Source organism: Vicia villosa, unplaced genomic scaffold, assembly GCF_029867415.1.
Source record: "Vicia villosa cultivar HV-30 ecotype Madison, WI unplaced genomic scaffold, Vvil1.0 ctg.000163F_1_1, whole genome shotgun sequence".
Taxonomy (NCBI): Eukaryota; Viridiplantae; Streptophyta; class Magnoliopsida; order Fabales; family Fabaceae; genus Vicia; species Vicia villosa.
In genome coordinates this window covers 736,073-750,800 of record NW_026705046.1, presented here as the reverse complement: position 1 = coordinate 750,800, position 14,728 = coordinate 736,073, and the positions used below count along the sequence as shown (strand labels likewise).

Genomic DNA, 14,728 nt, shown 5'->3' with positions numbered 1-14,728 from the left:
TTAATATGTATGTTCCAATGCAATAAAATTATAGAATGTAGTGCAGGTTTTTACATATTCCAATAATGAACTTTTGCATTAAATAAACTCTTGGAATGTAATCATTATTAAATGTAAAATTACGCTCATGTTTAATTGTTTGTCATTAGGGTAATTAAGGCAAAATGGTGGTAATTCATTTTTATATATTAAAATAGATAAAAATACTTTCCACATTATTTACTTTTCAAAATTTCACATCCAGTAAAAAAATTCTCCCTTTAAAATTTGTAAAAACAAAAAATTTGATAGTTATTTCCAAATATTTCATATGAAAATTTTTGCAAGAGAGGAATTTTATGCATTTTTACCGGAATTTTAAAAACTAAATATGGTTTTTTTTAATCATTTTTTTTGGAAAATCCAGATTTTTCTTGAAGTTTTATCGGATTTTTGGGAATAATTCGAAATCTCTCGAAATTTTATCGGATTTTGTTCATTTTCATTTATTATTTTGTTTTTTAAGAACTTAATTGTTTTGTAAGTTGTTATGTTATATTACATTATAGTATTTTACAGGATTAGATGGATCATCAAGATAATAAAATACTTCATCTAATCATGAATCATATAATTATGTATGAAATTTATCAATATTTTATTTACACTTTAATATATTTTATAGTATTTAAAATATTAAATATTTTTGTGTTTGATTATTTATATTATTATGAATTGATATTTTATGTTGTTGTTAATATCACTTTATTTTTATTTAATTTAATTTGGATATTATAATATTTTAAGAGTTAAAAGATAAATTAGGTTTAAAATTTTTAACCTCCCCTTATGAACCAAACATCTCGCATATCTCGCATATCGTTTCTCCTCTCATTTATTATAATTACTCTTCTCCCTTTCTTTCTCCTCTCATTTATTATAATTACTCTTCTCCCTTCTCCCTTTTACTTTGTTGGACCAAACGAACCCTTATATTAGAACTAGTGCAACTACCCGTAAAACAACACACAAATAATACTCTAAATAGTTTTAAACGAGAATTTTATATGATAGAATAAAAAATATTTTTTTTAATGATGTAAATTGTAATGATATTTCTTACTAATGCCTCAAAGCACAAAAAGAAAAACTCATAGTGATTGGGCTATATTGTTTCTTTCTCGCCACATACATATAGCTGTTTCTTTCAAGGCCACATGCATAAACTAAGATGAAATTTGTCTAACAGTTGCAAAAATAAATATTCCGTAGCCGGGAATCGAACCCGGAAATTCAATCAACGAATTTATCCAGTTGAGCTACTACGGAATTCTTGTCAAGATACTGAATATTAAATATATAATACGTGTACATAGTTAAAATTAAACTATTTGAAATTATTTTGAATTTATGGAATGGAACCAGTGATAGAAAATAGAATAGGATACAAGTTTTACTGTTTTAACTATTTAAAATTCGGTAATGTTGATTTTATTTACCGACACTTTATTAATTTAGACTATTGAAAATTTTACTTCATATTATTGTAAAATATTTAAATAACAGAATAAAACATATATTTTGTTCCATTCATATTAAAATATCTAATCAAAACCTATAACTAAATATATATTTAAAAAACATTACACAATTTTTTGTATTAAAAAAATCATATTGTTGAATCTTTGAAAAATCCACATTTTTCTTGAAGTTTTATCAAATTTTTGAGAATAATTCGAAATCTCTTGAAGTTTTGACGAATTTTGTTATTTTCATTTATTATTTTGTCTGTAAAAACTTAATTGTTTTATAAATTGTTGTGTTGTATTACATTGTAGTATAAAAGCTATATATATTATCTAAAATTTAATTTTATAAATATTTTATAGAATTAGATGGATCATCAAGATGATAAAATAATTCATCTGATCATAAATCATATAATTATTTTATGAAATTTATCAATATTTTATTTACACTTTAATATATTTTAGAGTATTTGAAATATTAAATATTTTTGTATTTTATTATTTAGGTTGTTTATAAATTGATAAATCTTTTTTTGTTAATATCACTTTTTTTATTTAATTTAACTTGAGTGTTATAATATTTTAATAGTTAAAAAGTAAATTAATTTTAAAATCTCTCACTAAACCAAACATCCTTCATCTATCTTCCTCTCCCATTTAAACCACTGCAACTATAAGTGAAACACTGATAATACTCTAAATAGTTTAAAACTAATTTTATATGATAGAATAAAAAATACATATTTTTTTATGATGTAAATTGTAATGATATTTCTTAGTGTGGCCTCAAAGCACAAAAAGAAAATCCCAAAGTGATTGTTCGGCTATAGCCTATATTGTTTCTTTCTCGCCCGTAAAAACATTTGTTCCGTAGCCGGGAATCGAACCCGGAAATTCTTTCAACGAATTTATCCAGTTGAGCTACTACGGAATGCTTGTCAAGATATTCAATAATAAATATATAATACGTCTTTAAGTTAAAATTAAACTATTTGATTTTTTTTTTAAATTTATGGAATGGAACCAGTGATATGAAATAGATTAGGATACAAGCTTTATTGTTTTAATAACTATTTAAAATTCGGTAATATTTATTTTACTTACTATTTACTGACACTTTATTAATTTAGACAATTGAAAATTTTGCTTCATATTATTGTAAAATATTTAATAATAGAAATAAAACATATATTTTGTTCCATTCATATTAAAATATCTAATCAAAGCCTATAATTAAATATATATTTATTTGGAAACATTACACAATTTTTTGTATTAAAAAAAATTATATGGTTGAATCTTTGAAATAAATCTTACATCAATCTACCTATAGTATTTGAAAAATTAACGTGCCACCCCCTCAATTATACTTGACACTTCTAATGTTTTTATTTCGAAAAATGCTCCTGATACTATTTATTCTTAAAAATATTATATTTGTTAAAAAAAATATTATTGATGTAGGGTGAAAATCGAAATTTTTGGTAAGCAAAACAAAATTTCTGGCACCAAACAGTGCGCTTATCATAAATTGTTTAAGTTTGAAAATTTTCTGGTTGCGATTTACGGAAAAATTCAAAATTTTCGGGGTGATTTACCGGAATTTTCAAAATTTTCACGCACAATTACCAAATATTTGGAAAATACTGGAAATTTCTAAAAATTTTGGAACAATTCATACTACCAGAAATATCAAATTTCCATAATACCGTAAATTTCCATGTAACTTTAAACTTCTGGTATGTATGCAGATGAAATTTTGTATTGTGTGGTCTAGAGTCGGCAACATCTTCTATGAACTCATCTACAAACTCTACAGAGTTCTTCACCACGGATATTGTATGTTTCGAATTGAAATAATGCAGTTTGAATTGTTTTTCGGCATTTAAGAAATTGATAACATTTAATAATTATACGCTGCAATTGACAGATTTTTAACTCCCGGTCAGAAGTTTTAGCATGGGCACAATTTACTGGTAAAGAACATGGTATTGTTGTTGTTACAGTTCATTATGATTCTGCTAATGGAATACGAGGGAGGAAGGATAAATTAATCATGGGTTATGAAAGAGGAGAAAATTACAAAAGAAGAAATGTATTCGAAATCACTAATTTCTCTGATGGCATTTATAGTATGAATGTTAAATGTCTGTTTAGGCTGAGATCTATTCCAAGTGACCCCAGTTGGAAGGTGATGGTTAGATGCGAGATGCATAATCATAAAGTAGATAATGATTTGGAAGGCCACAATATATTGGGTCGTGATCTAAAATATCATGAAAGAAAATTTTATGAATGACGTGACGAAGTACAATATGGCTCATAGGTACCGAATTGCTGCTTTGAAAGACAAAGATCCAGAAAACCTCACGAGTATTACCCAAGTGTATAAAGCTAGATCAACAAACAGAATAGGCAAGAGAGGTACATTGATAGAAATGCAAATGTTATTGAGCCTTATTCACAAAGAGAAATACATGTGTTGGACTAAAAATAAGGACAACTCAGATATTGTAGGTTATATCTTCTGGACACATCTTGATTCTATGAATTTTTTGCATATGTTTCATCTGGTTTTAATATTTGATTGTACGTACAAGATAGATAGGTAAGAACTTTATTTTTCACATCATAAAATATGTTGTGGATGTTTAGCGAGTTGTTTGGTTATGTGCGTTTTGTTCGTGCAGGTACTGGATGCCAACCACTTCTTGAGATTGTTGGTATTACGCATGGTACTCTAACCGGTTCAACCACAATCCGGACATGTGCACAATTTGGTTGTCTCTTAAAACCGCTTAACTAAATAACCAGACTTAAGACCGGGTGAAACTGAAAACCGGTGATTCATGGATGAACCACTTTAAACTATTAAAAAAATTTGAACTTAATACCTCTACAAGATTTCTTGTCCAACATATTAAAGGCTATAGAAGTAATCTCAATGAACTCACAAATTTGTTTCCCCCTAATGAAACCTCTTTGGTGTTTTAGAACAATTTTAGGAGCTAAGATGACCAACTTGTCTGCAATGATCTTAGTAAGTGTAAGAGGTCTATACTAATCAATATAATCTTTTCCATGTTGCTTAGGTATCAAAGTAACATTGACTGAGTTGAGATTATGAAGGATCCAACCTTGTTAAAAGAATTTATTCATTTAATTGATCACATCAGTCCATACTATATCCCAATTATCTAGACAAAGGTGATTACAAATGGAGCAAAGTGGAGCAATTGACTATGTGTCATACCCCAAAATTTGCCCACCTCATTTCATCTTCAATGACTCAAGGCTCAAGGGTTTACTCAAGGCATTCTCCTAAGGAAATTGATAAATCAAGGTTCCCAATGGATCTCATATGGCTCATTATGCTTCAAGATATCTCCATGTCAAAAGTCAAGTCTCAATTCCAAGGATTGCTCATTCAATGGCTTAGATGATCCATAGTCGATTAGTTTGACTAAAAGTCAACTATGGTCAAAGTATAGTCAAAACTCCTGATTTTTGGTTAACAACAATATTATGAAGTATCATTCATAATTTTATCAAAGGTTGATTATGATTCATCAAGGAAAAGCTTCAAAATCAACCAAGGGCATAGTTACTAAATTAGGGTTTTGGTCTAAAAAGTCAAATGTACTTTGACCAAGCATAACTTTCACATGGAACATCATAAACTTCTCACTCAAAACCTATTTTGAAGGAAATTGAATTCTCTACAACTTTGTGTCTCACATGCCAAGGCCAAAAATGCTTCATTTGGGAGATGTGGTACAAAAGATTATAGGTCCTTTCCAAAAGTCAACCAAAAACAGTTTTTTGTTAAAGGGCATATCATCAAGATAAAATCTCAAAATGAAAAATATGTTCCATAGTGGATTGTAGAGGACATCTTGAGGTTTCCAAAAAGTCCTAGAACTCTTTCATATCTTAAAAATTGAGGGAGATATGCCTTGTCAAAGTTGGGCAATTTTGAAGGAAAAATGTGAAGTAAAAGGGGTTCAAATTGGAGTTTCTTGCAAATGGGCCTAACTTTTTAAGGTTTAATCTTGGTCCACAATTTATCCAAGCTATCAAATTCACTTGCCACTAATTATAGTATTTTTATTTGATTTTGTATGATTTTATTCATTTAAATAATGATTTAAAGTTATATAAATCAAATATTTGGTTATAGGCCTCATAATAATCAATTTCAATCAGCATTTATACCATATTGCAATATAATTTTCGTGGGTTGGAAAGGGAAAAATCTAGATTCAATCAAGTTTGCAAATAATTGATTCAAAGATCTTTGGGCTATTGTTTTGACCTAATTCACTCCCCTATAAGTAGTGAACATAAGGCATATGAGTAGGGGACGAAAATTCTGGGCAGAGGAGAGTATTCAAGAAGCAAAAAAATTCACTAAGAACTTGCAATCGGTTTTGGAGAATTAGAAGGTTTCAAGGAGATTTAAAGCTTGCTACACGTTTCTTGGATCACTCTGAATCTATTTGGATCATCACGCTGCATCAACACCCCCAGAATACCTCCATATAAGCCCAGGTAAGTCACTAATGAACTGAACCCGATTCCAATAATTTATGCATCTTCATTACAAATTGTTTGCATATTATGGTTTCTATGAGTGTTGTGATTGTTTCTGGATGTTTGATTGGGTTTCTGGGCACGTTTGATGTGCATCACCATTTTTAGGTCGAAGGTCTCAAATTAGGGCTTTTCATTTGGGGTAAAATTAGGAGGAATTAGGGTTGTATTTGGGTTCAGGGATCTTGGACGAAGAAATTGGGGGTGGGGGGGGGGGGGGGTCGCGAAACATTTATACGCGTGTATGTGGATTTTAATATTTGCAGGTGCATTGGCTACGAACAGAATCGTAGTAGATTCGTAGCTAAATATTCAGGGATTTACAGGGTCCAGTGGGGAAGACGATTGCGTGGCATCACGCCACTGGCTGTGAAGTCAAGACTCTCAATCCAATGTGTTTTGATGAAGACAAAATGAATGTCAAATAATCATATCAAAAAGTATGGAAAAAGGCTTCAAGAACAATGTATCAATTCAAGTGTTCAAGACTCATCATGTGTGAAAGCTAGCATCAAGGAATTCAAGAATTATATTTTGAAGACTAGCATTGATCTTGATTTATTGAGGTATAATCATGCAATTTATGTTGATAACTTAGTGCTCAATATTTTCCATAATTCACTTGCATGCATAAGTCATTTATGTTAAAGTTCTCAAATTATCATGCATCAAAATATTTGACTCAAATGCATAAAATGCTTTTTTTTAATCATGTATTATATATTATTTTTCATGTTTGAACCATGATAAATTACTTTCAAATATAATATATTTACTTGGATAAATCAATAGATAATTGCTTAAGGTTGGTTCAAATATTTAGACAATTCTTTAAACATTTTTTATTTTTCAAACATGCAGATTTTGGTAAATTATGGCGTTTTCAGCAGCCGTAATAGCACTAATAACCGCCATAATTTACACCGGTCTGAAACAGTGTTTTATTTGAACTTTGAAATTTGCTGCCAACTTTTTAAGTCAGGTAACCGTTGGAACCGACTTAAAAAGTACTGTACGAATTTAATAAAAAACAGCAACTTTTTAACACCTTTTCATGCACTCTTCATGAAACCTTTTCATTTTAAATTGACATTTTTTCATGATATTTTTTTTATGACTTCACCATGGTTCATAAAGGTGTTATGCTCTTATAAATACATTAAATTTCAAATTACAATTCACCTCTTCCATTGCAATTTAACATCATATCTTTTTACTCAAATTTTCAAACAAGTGTTTTTGTTCTTAATATTTCATAAAGAATTTTCTACATGTATGTTCATAACATTCTAGAAAATTCATATAATTCTCATAAACACTTGAGCACTGTATTTTCATCATAAATTGCTTGTTTGGAAGATAAGATCAATCCTAGTGATTGATATATGTTCATCAACATTACTACTCAAATATATTTGGTTATTATCGACTTGCTATCCAGGATTGTTGGAAGCAAGGGTTTTTGATTAGTGAGAGGATTGTTCTCATAATCAAGTTAGCAAATCTAAGAGAATTGTTCTTAGTGGTTGAAATCTTGTTGTCCAGGATTGTTGGAAACAAATGAGTCATTAAGGGAGGATTGTTATCTTAATGTACTTAGTGAAAATCCAAGAGGATTATTCTTGGTGTTTGGTGTGTCTTGTGTAAGTCACAAACAATAGTAAAATCTCTTTCATGTTGAAAGGGGACTGGAGTACTCTCGGATTGTGAGGGGAACCAGTATACATCATTGTGTTCTTTACTTTTCTGCATTTACCGCTTTCACAAATCATAACCAGAAAAGAAAGTAACACATTTCTAAACTCTTGCAGCAAACCAGAAAAATAAGAACAACAAGTATTCAAAAACCGGATAAATCTTCAAAGTCCTAATTCACCCCCCTCTTAGGCGCACTCAATAAAATTACAATTGGCATCAGATCAAGTTATAGGTAACTTGTTCCTAAAGATCCAGAATGGCTTCCGCAAATCAAAATCCTGTTTTCAAATATGGTGGTAGTAACAACAAGCCTCCATTGTTTTGTGGTGAATACTTTGACTTTTGGAAAATCCGAATGAAGGCTCACTTAGAAGCACAAGGAGAAGAAGTATGGGAAGCAGTCCAAAATGGTCCCTTTGTTCCTACAACTATTGTCGATGGCGTTGAATCAACAAAGCTTAAAGTTTCATGGAATGATGATGATAAGAAAAAGGTCCTCTATGATAAAAAGGCAATCAATCTTCTTCAAGGTGCACTTAGTATGGATGAATTCTTTCGTGTCCCGACATGCACAACGACAAAAGAAATATGGGATACTTTAGTCGAAACTCATGAAGGAACCGTTGAATTTAAGAGATCTCGTTTAAATACTTTAAGTCAAGAATATGAATTATTTAGAATGCAGCCCAGAGAATCAATCCTTGATTTACAAAAAAGATTCGTTCAGTTAATAAATTATTTGAGTGCTCTTGGAAAGAAAGTCTCTACCGAGGAACAAAATTAAAGGTGCTTAGATCTTTAACAAGAGAATGGCAACAGAAAGTAACAGCGATATCCGAGAAAAAGAATCTATCAAAGATGACTTCTGCAACCTTGTTCGGTAAACTTCAAGAATATGAAACAGAACTCGAAAGAATTGAAACGCATGAAATTCAAATAAAAGATTCAAAAGACATTGCCTTAAAGACAAGAGTCAAACATCATGATAACAATCAAGAGGATGAATCCACTAGTGAAGAAGATACTGAGTTTATCAAAAAGTTTGAAAAATTTCTAAGAAAAGAAAGGAAAAAGGAGATCATTAAAGAGGAAGCACCAACAAGGAAGGTTAAATGCTTTGAATGTGGAGAAAGAGGACATGTCAAAAGGGAATGCCCTACACTTGAAAAGAAGAATAAATACTTAAAGAGAAATAAGGATAAAAAATCAAAGAAAGCATATATAGCATGAGAAGACAATGAAGTAAGTTCATCATCCGATTCCAAAAGCAAAGAATATACAAATATGGCATTGATGGTCTCACACCATTCTGATGATGAAGACAATGAGGTTAGTAACGAATTTACTATCTATGAAAATGATGCACAAGGTGCTATAGATGAATTGTTAAATGAATGCAAAAAATTATATAAAACTATAGCATCTCAAGAAAAACAAATCTTGTCCTTAGAAGAGAAAGTAGAAACAATTGAAAAGGAACTCAAGGATGAAAAAAAAAAGATGATTAATGATCAAAAAGAAAAAATTGTATGTAAGAATTGTGAATCATTGTCTTTTCAAATTGTTCAATTTAAGAGAGTTCTTGAAAGGTATGAAAAGGGACAAATTGGGTTGGAAGGTGTCCTTAGACAACAAATATTCTCTAATGATAAAAGTGGTCTTGGTTATTCAAAGTCTAACAAACCAAGTACTAGTAAAACTATTTTTGTGAAGACAAGTTACCAATCCAACAAGAAAGAAATGGATAAAGCACAAGAGGTTCATTATTATCATAAAAGAAAAAGTTTTGTTAAGAAGAAATCATATACTCCTAGATATAGAAGCACTTTGTACCTACTTGCTTTATTTTGTGGTGTTGTGTTTATCCGACATGCTCGAGTGTTAATTTCTATTATAAATTGAGTAAGTTTATATCTTCCTATATCCTTTCTATTTACCAAAGTAAATTATTCTTGATATGGCTTAGGAGGATTATCTTCACCACCCCAAAGATTTTAATTATTCTCATAATGCAAAACATCATAGGGATCTATCACCAAATTATTACCATCATTTTCTAAAACCATAATATAACGATCAAATTTTTCCCTTCTATCAACAGTCTTGTCTTTCTCAATCACCAAATTCTTATTTAAATCATTAACAATATCTACTACTATTTATTCTTCAAAGATATAGCTTACTTCTGATAAATGCTCCTCATTAGCATTAACCTCATTATCTGGTTGAATGGCCACAACAGGGCCATCCTTCTCTATGTCATTCTCAAGATTATTATTTATCGTCTTATTCAAATCTAAAGAGTCATTATTCACTATGTCATTAAATATTACATTTAAATATTCGTCATTCTTTATGTCCTTCACACTGTCATTAACTGATATAATCTGTTTGGACTTTTTAGGTGTGAATTTTGTAGATTCTTTAACACCATGCTTCTCAATACTCTTTCCTTTCAATTTCCAACATTTATTAGTATTATGACTAACACACACACAATAATCACAAAATAGAGGTAAACTATCATATTTCAATTCAACAAAGAACTCATAGCCCTCTCGTTCCACCAAAAGAAGATCATAGAGAGTATTTGACATGTTAATATCTATTTCCACACGTGAAAAATGCACCCAAATTCTTTATATTGTAATCTCATCAATTGATAAAGGAGTGTTGATATCAAAAGAAATTGAAAATAAAGAAGTTGGTTTCCAATACTGTAAAACCAGACCATGCATCCTTAGTCACACTTGAACATGTGTAATTTTCAAATTTTTTGGTCTAAAATCAGGCGTCCACGTAGACAAATGCATGAGCAAGGGCTTAACATTCCATGCCCATACACTCCAATTTTTTTAGATTCTCCCTTGATTTGAAAAAAAAATCAAAATAGTCATGCTCTAGCGGAGTTAAATCCTAATTGGTGATTAATTGGACTCCATAGTTTCATGAGTTTGTCATGTAATTATGACGACTTCAATGATTTGTTACCTTTACCAGTGATGGATCTCCCATATAAATTATTCTTTGTAAGCCTCTTTTAAGTATTTTGATCGAGAGACGATTACCTTTGAGGCAAAACTTGACAAAATTAGAAATCGGCATGTCACACATGTTTTGAAGAGCATGTGAAAATAATTTATTTAATGCCCGGGGTTGTGATGGAGACATAGGAGTAATTCGAGAAAGAAGAGTCGACCATGGAAGGTCTCAATGCCGGTGGCCGGCTTCCAGAGGGGCCTATGACGATTAGGTTTTCTTTCAAACTTTAGTAGAGCATCTCTAAAAAATCCAATGTCATGCAATCATGGTATCTCCTTCCACAATCCTTGTTTCAACTATCCAAAAGGTAAAAGTGTAGCAGTGTGTCTCACGAATCTTGTGTCCAAAAATAAGCTCGATCCAACTATTAACGAATCCAAAATTACCATTTTTATAAATACCAATTGAAAAAATAAAAATTCCTCACTCTAACATTCAAGTTGTTCCTTTTTTTCTCTCTCTTTCTCATTCTAAACTATTTAGTAATTTTTATTTATTTGTGTGCTCCGAATATTTTTTTTTATTTAAGGTTATTTTCAAATAAGTATTTACTTCAAAATAACTAATTAAATTTATCTAATCATTTTCCTTTGAGTATTATGTTATTAAAACAAAAATATAGTTAATCAATTTAATTATTATTATGACAATATTAATTTAACTTTTTTTAATTAATTGTAGCATTGAAAATGATAGAGCACAAACTCTTTATTCAAAAAATATTTTGTTGTAAGGACTAGAAAAAAATAATTTGAAGGCATTAAGCCGAGGAAGATCTTAGACAATCTTCTTTTAACAAAATGCTATCTTTGTCCATTTAGATTAAAATATTTGTTTGGTCCTCCTTAACAAGAGTCTCTCCAAGATGAATTGTGCTTACGTGGGTTGGCTCAACAAATATTAAAGTCTCAAAATATTTTTATATCAGGCTTTTCATTAATTATATTAATACTTAAATTTTGTTTAAATTTTATATTTCATGCATTTTAATATAAAACCATTCTTTAAATTAATGTAATCGATTTAGTTTAATATTACTTTTAAATTGATAGTAAAATCATTTAATTTATTTAATTTATTTTTAAAATAATATTTATCTTAAATAAAACTTTATTAGTTCTAATTTTAACAATAGTAGATTGTAAAACCTTTTCATTAGTAGATTTTTTCTATTGACATGGCCTTATGGGTGGTTGGGCATGGGCTCAATTCACTCTTATGGTTTTTTCAGCGATGGAGTGTAAGTAGATTCAAAGAAAAAGTGTTTCTTAGATGTTGTATAGTATGTTTTAACATCATCTTCAACAGGACCGCATAGCGCAGTGGATTAGCGCGTTTGACTTCGGATCAAAAGGTCGTGGGTTCGACTCCCACTGTGGTCGATATGTAATTTTCGCTTTTTGCTCTTTTTTCTTCCTCATAAATAAACCAAACAAATGTTAAAAATTAAATTCCGTAGCCGGGAATCGAACCCGGAAATTCAGACCAATTGAATTTAACCGTTGCGCTACTACGGATTATATGATTGAAGACTGAGAATTAAATTACATTACAAATTGTTTGAATAGTTAGAAAAGAATAGGATAAAATTACACAAACTCTTTCGTTGCTTTTCCTATTCTTCTTCCTCTGTTACTCTGCAAGTTGTCACCTCTGTATTCCACTTCCACGGCATTATAAAAACAGCCACTTTAATTCTACAGTAATAATGTCTAGTAGTGTTTCTCACAAGTCACAAAGTCTTGTCACAAATTAATGTGTTTTTTCTACTCAGTTAGAGTATTATTGTTCTGTTCAGATTTATGTAGTAACTACAAGATCAGTTTCAATATTATTGCATGTGATTTTTAAAGCAATTAATTCTATTAATTTAAAAGCAAAATTAATATATTATTTATTAAAATAATTTTTATTAATTATAGTTAATAAAGTAATTAAATAAATAAAAAAATGTATATTGATGGTATAGACAATTCTTTTTTAAGTCGGATGAAATATTATTTAACAAGATTGGCTTAGAAACCCAAATTATGCATGTTCACAATAAAAATATTTGTATTACAAAGAGATCTATATCCCAATTTTAGGAGATCTTATGATCAAGATAAGAGATTGTCATAAGACAACTATATTATATTATAATATATGGATCAATTCTATGTTTATGGATCAATCCTATGTCTTAAATTATGGTTTAACAAATTTCAACAACAATAGTTTTGGGTGACAAACTACAAAAGTTTTGGCAGACAAATTAGCTCGGGTGCTTCCTCATATTACATCCAAGGGGCATAAGTGATTTATATAGTGAAAGATGTATTAAAGATTGTATTTGTTTTACCTCTGAGGTGGCCAATATAATACATAAGAAAACTCTTGGGGGAAACTTAATAATGAAGGTTGATATAACTAAGACATTTGACACTTTGGACTGACCATTTCTTCTTAAGGTGCTTAGGCAGTTTGGCTTCAGTGAAATATTTTGCTTATGGATTCAAAGGATTCTTGTGTCTACTAATGTTTCTATATTCATAAATGGTGAGCTCATGGTTTCTTCAACTTTCAGATAGGAGTCAGGCAGGGAGGACCTCTGTCTTCTTTATTATTTTGTATAACAAAAGATATCATGGTTCCTTCTCAGTAGAGGTTTGTCTCAACTAGCCTCAAAGAACAAGTTCAAATTAATCAAAACTAGCAGGGATGTCATGGTTCCTTCTCATGCATTATATGTTGATGACATCATGTTATTCACTAGAGGATGCATAAACTCTCTTGATGCAATATCTGGTATTTTCACAAAGTATGCAAGATGTTCTGGTCAGGTTTGCCATCCTTAAAAATCTATGTTGTTTGATAGTTATATGCCAGCCGCTAGGCATAGTTTATTGGTCAACAGGACTGTGTTCTTGATGGGGTAGATGCCTTTTTCTTATTTGGTGTCACGGCGTGAAAAACACTTAAACGTATCGCAAATTCGAAATACAACAGAGTCGTCACCGAAATTTATTTATTTCAAATAAAAAAGAAAAATATCCATAAAACCCTCGAAGAACAAAGATATGATCCTCAAAATTTAAATTTATAGACTTTATAAATTAAAGAAAAATATAGTAAATATTATTTATTAAAGTGTTATGACAAATTGAATAAATGTCCTAATAGATGTGGAAGCATTTCAGAAATCAAAGCATGTTGATTTTAATGATAAAATTAGGAGAAATGCTACTTGTACACTAAAAGTGTACACTTACACCATAAAATACACCAAAGCATATACTAATCAATTTTTTAATAATTTTTTTCTAGCTTTGACAATTGTGCAGGAGCAAAAGAAGTATATACATACGGTGTAAAAGCATTGGTGTAGAAAAAGAGTGTATACATAGCATTGCTCTAAAATTAGTATCATCTACTAAAATATCTTTATTTATTATAGGTAGTAGAATAGTTGAAAAACGTGAAAGTTGATAAATAGAGATAGTAATTTAGGTTTCTTATAAATTACTCTCTCTGTCCCAAAATAAATGTCACATTTGCAAAAATTATTTGTCCTAAAATAAGTGTCGCTTTTAGTTTTCAATGCAAACACTACTCCGTACAAGGGCTTTTAGAGCGTTTTTTTGGGCTTTTAGAGCGCTTAAAAGTGCTGCCTATGCTAGCGCTGCCGTAGGTAAAGACAGCGCTATTGGTATATCAAAAGCGTTCTCGTAGCATCCCCTATAGCAGCACTTTTTCCAGAAAAGCGCTGTCGTAGCATCCCCTATAGCAGTGCCTTTTCTAGAAAAGCGCTCTCGTAGCATCCCCTATAGCAGCGCTTTGTCCAGAAAAGCGCTCTCGTAGCAACCCCTATAGCAGCGCTTTTTCCAGAAAGCACTCTCGTAGGTAGC

At 30.3% G+C, this 14,728-nt stretch overlaps 1 non-coding gene across 1 annotated transcript; it reads left to right on the top strand.

Moving 5' to 3' along the window:
* The first annotated feature begins 12,149 nt into the window (after positions 1 to 12,149).
* TRNAR-UCG (transfer RNA arginine (anticodon UCG)) lies at positions 12,150 to 12,223 on the top strand. Its single transcript has one exon. It is a non-coding gene; the product is annotated as a tRNA-Arg (tRNA).
* Positions 12,224 to 14,728: the final 2,505 nt, after the last annotated feature.